Below are 4,427 nucleotides of genomic sequence, written 5' to 3'. Positions count from 1 at the left end.
TCCGATTGTGTGTACACAAAAGCATCAGACTTTTGTACAAAGTACAAACACGCATGTTCAGAACCAATGCAAAAGATCAGACAATACAGAAGTTGACCAAATGGTGGCGCCGGAGTAATTGAATATGCTCTTTTGAAGTGTCGTCAGTACCTTGAAACGTCACTAGATTTGTGTTTGTTGCCTAAAAAGTCAGATCGTGTGTATGCAATACAAACAAGGGAAAGTTTGTACAAAGTCTGATCGTGTATATGAAGCTTTAAAATCACTGCTATTCCTATTACATGGAATGTAAACATCCCTTGTAATAGGAATAGTGTGGGACAGGTCCTCTTTATGGAGAGATGTGGGGTCTATAAGACCCCACATCTCTTCTCCAGGCTGGAAAGTCGGAGATCCCAAAAAAATCTCAGGCTTTCCTGTAGAGTCCCCGGCATTGTTTACTTTCGCCAGACGTGACATCATAACGTCACACCTGGGCCTCCGAGAGTCATAGAGACTGCCGGGGAACATCTGTCCCTCGGATTACTATACAACTATCTTCCAGCGCATTCCTTCTATGGCTCGCCGATCACAGGGGCCCGTAGAAGCACCGGAGGGCATAGTCCTCTCTCGCCGCCTGTAAGAACGATCAAGCGGCTGAACAGCCACTATGATTGTTCTTATGATGACCACCGTCTGAAAAAAATGATATCTGAATGATGCCTTGCACACAGGACGGTCAGAGAGTGCACATTTGGCACACGGGATGTCAGAGATGGCACACGGGATGGCCAAAGAAGGCATGCATGGTTAGAAATTGGGAAATTGCACACGGATGGTCAGAGATGGTGCAAAGGATGGTCAGAGGGCATGCATGGCACACAGGACGGTCAGAGATTGCACACGATGATTACATACATCATCGCAGACAGATGGTCAGAGATTGCAGACATGGCACACGGGATGGTCAGAGATTACATGCATGGCACATGGGATGGTCAGAGATGGCATGCATGACAAACAGGACAGTCAGAGATGGCACACGGGACGTCAGAGATTGCATACATAATAACACACGGATGGTCAGAAATTGCACACATGGCAATGGGTTTATATACACAAGCAACATAGACTCAGATTTTAAAAATAGTTAACAGAGATATTTTAACTATTTTAGAATTCAAGACAAATTGAAAAAAAGTAAACAGTCACCTCAGAGGGGCAAGACAATTTTATTGATAATTTAAATCTTAGTTACATACCAAAATTCTATTATTTATTGACTTAAAGCGGAGGGCCATTTAAAAAAAAAAAAGTCAGCAGCTGCAAACACTGCAGCTGCTGACTTAATAAGCCCACTTACCTGTCCAGGGCGCCCGCGATGTCGGCCGCCCCATCCCTCAGCTCTCGGGTCCCGGGGCGCCGCCATTCCTCGTAAGGGAAACAGGCAGTGGAGCCTTTACGGCTTCACTGCCCGTTTCCTACTGCGCATGCGCGAGTCACGCAGCGCTTTGTGAATGGGACGCGCTGTGTTCTGGAACACACAGTTCCCAGAACACAGCGCCACCCATTACCCAGAAGACGCCGCACGGAGGAGAGAAGACAGAAGATCTCCGCGGAGGAGGAAGAGGAAGATTAGGATTATGTGCCTAGCAACAGGCACTTCTGGTAAGTAAAAAAAAAAAAAAAATTTCATTTTAGATTTTTTTGTAATTTTTAATATATAGTTTTTTTTTCAGGGTGGCCCTCCACTTTTACTGTCCATAAAGTAAGTACAGTCTTATTACCAACATGCCATTCATTCTCTCACGTGCCTCATATCTGTATCTGATCATTTCAGGTCTCTGTCTGGTGATTGGGACAATGATGTTTCTTTTAAGTGCTAGATCATTTATTCAATATATAACTGGGGAATTAGACCCCCATAATCTGATACATCACCATTCCAGTCCACTGAAATCACCCAACAACCTCAGATGCGTCTCAGGAGGTTTGGTATCAACTTTTCTGCACCCCCAACTGATGTGAAGTTTATAGGGATATCATTCTTTGTTTTTATTTTATAATATCAGGAACATGGAGATAATGCTAATAAACCTCCTGCAGCTGGGAAGCCAGAGAGCCAATGGAATTTCTGAGAAAAAACATTTAGGGGCTATTCACATTACAGATTATGTTCACACAACATATTACAGTGCATTACAGTCCACTGCCTTAAGACAGCCCATTTATTTTGAAAGTACTGGTAGTGCAGTTTGACTCAAAAATTGGACATGCAGTTTTTTTGTTTAAAGAAAAAAATTGCAACACACCCCATGTCCATTGTAATGTGCTGCAGTGCTTTGTCCTCTACTGTGCAGAGCGTTCAAAACAAATGTCACCACAAAACACTGCAGTGCATGCGTTGCACTAAACAATCTGCTTGTATTTATGGCTTGTATGTGGAATATATGTACTTATCAATACCTTTTCTTAGCTTTAAGCAACATTAAAATAAATTATCTACTCAGTTTCTTTTTATGCTCCTATGATTGTTTTGTCTTATTTTCTATGTAATAAAATTTGTATTTTTATTTAAAGTGGTTTGGTACCTTAAAATGAAACTTCATGTTATTAAATTCACCAGATAGCATACTTACCTAAACGAACCCTGAAAAAAAAATATTAGTTACTTACCTTTTATTTCTGATGTTTCAGCTGACTTCTGGGTTGTCCTCCCGTGGGAGTAGGCGTGGCTATCGTCCTCGCAATGGTCCCTGGGAGCTATTTCCCAAGAATCCATGGGGGACAATGAAATTGCGAAATCTCGTGAGATTTCGCTAGGACGCCAGTCACGTTGGAGGGTGAGCAGATCATCCATGGATGATGTGGGGGGTTCCTGCGATCGCCCGTGCGGTAGACGTGTGTGTGTGTCGCCCGCACATACCGATGCGGTGCTCCCCCTGACTTCCTGTGTTTTGGCTTCTCCTGGCCCCGACCCCTCTCCTCCTCTGACAGAGGGACGGATTTGCTGGGCGGCTGATTTCTACACACAGCAAGTGACACTTGTGAGCGGATTAGTACGGACTGATCCCCCCTCCTTCCCCCGGCCGGGGCTGAGCATTCCTTCCTCCACACCTCCGGTATGTCCTCCTCCCTGAGCCCCGTCCTCCTCCCCCGGGGGGAGGTGTGAGCGGCGATCACCCGGAGGACACTACAAGAAAGTTTGTTGTGCCGGAGGGGCGAAGCATGGGCAGCACCACCATGGACATCTCCGATCGCTGACAGCTGGCCCCACCCACCCGTCCGGACACACCCCCCCACACACACCAATCACTGCTGGGTCAGCCTGACACCACTGTGGTCTGTGTTGGTGGACGTCATCATATACCAGGAAGTAAATGCCTGTGGGCTTCAGATGCCCACTGGCAAAATGGAAAACGCCAGAGCAGGTTTTTATAAGTCATCCCAAGGAAAGGATTCGTCGCGCCGGGGGACAAAAAAAGCCGGACGTGGATGCCAATCGAAGGTAGCACACGCCCACCTGTGACACAGGTAAGAAAAAAAAAAAAAAGAGCGGAATCCCGCTTTAAGTAAAATTGTATTCCAAGTGTATTTGGGCACCGTCATAATCCCGAACTCTACATCCTTTATATCCATTCTATTAAAATAAAAAAACAACATACTGACAGTTTCCATCCAGAATCAAGTCATCAGCGGTCTCTTCTTATATTCCTCTAGAATAGTCTGAGGTCACTCATTTATAATATACCTGATTTGATATTGTAACATCAGCGGGTCCATAATGTGGGTTGTGGACTGTAAAGCAGAATGTGCAATTCGTTTCATTCCGAATGTGTTTTTTGGCGAAATTTGACACATTTGTTAATTCAGAAATATTCAAATTAACGAAAACCCATTAAATTCGAAAATAAGAACGAAAATCCAAAAACACTAATTTGAAATAACTAATTCTAACTACTAAATTATAGGTATTGGAATTGACTTTCAAATTGGCTTTTAGTGAATGTAACAAACACTAATTTATCCAAAGTTATGAATTACTATTATTAATTTGTTCCGTTCCATTTGTTTAGATACGGCATTCGTTATTTCAGATAATTCGTAACTTCAGATAAATTCAAATTCATCACTTTCACCAACAGCCAAATTTGATAGGAAATTCCAATACCTATTATTTAATAGTTAGTTATTACTGCGGAAATTTTGAATGTTCGTTCTTATTTTCGAATTTTCGCAATTCCAATTTTTTTCAAAATAATGATTTTCGATCTTAATGAATGGCCCAGAAAAAAAACAAAACCAAAAAAGAATTAAAATGAAAACTAACCCATTTTTCAGCAGTGCACATGTCTACTGTATAGGCATTTTCAGACAGGTGATAAACAGTATTCAGGGTTCTATAGATTGCTTTTGTTCTATTCAACATACAAAGTCTATGGGTATGC

At 42.7% G+C, this 4,427-nt stretch overlaps 1 long non-coding RNA gene across 1 annotated transcript; it reads left to right on the top strand.

Moving 5' to 3' along the window:
• Positions 1-1,721: 1,721 nt before the first annotated feature.
• LOC143984172 (uncharacterized) lies at positions 1,722-3,917 on the top strand. The gene is made up of 2 exons (XR_013274715.1): positions 1,722-2,558; positions 3,553-3,917. It is a non-coding gene; the product is annotated as an uncharacterized LOC143984172 (long non-coding RNA).
• Positions 3,918-4,427: the final 510 nt, after the last annotated feature.

The sequence above is a fragment of the Lithobates pipiens genome, unplaced genomic scaffold (genome assembly GCF_037356315.1).
Source record: "Lithobates pipiens isolate NorthernLeopardFrog02 unplaced genomic scaffold, aLitPip1_a1.2 Scaffold_1, whole genome shotgun sequence".
NCBI lineage: Eukaryota > Metazoa > Chordata > Amphibia > Anura > Ranidae > Lithobates > Lithobates pipiens.
This window is presented reverse-complemented; position numbering and strand designations above follow the sequence as displayed.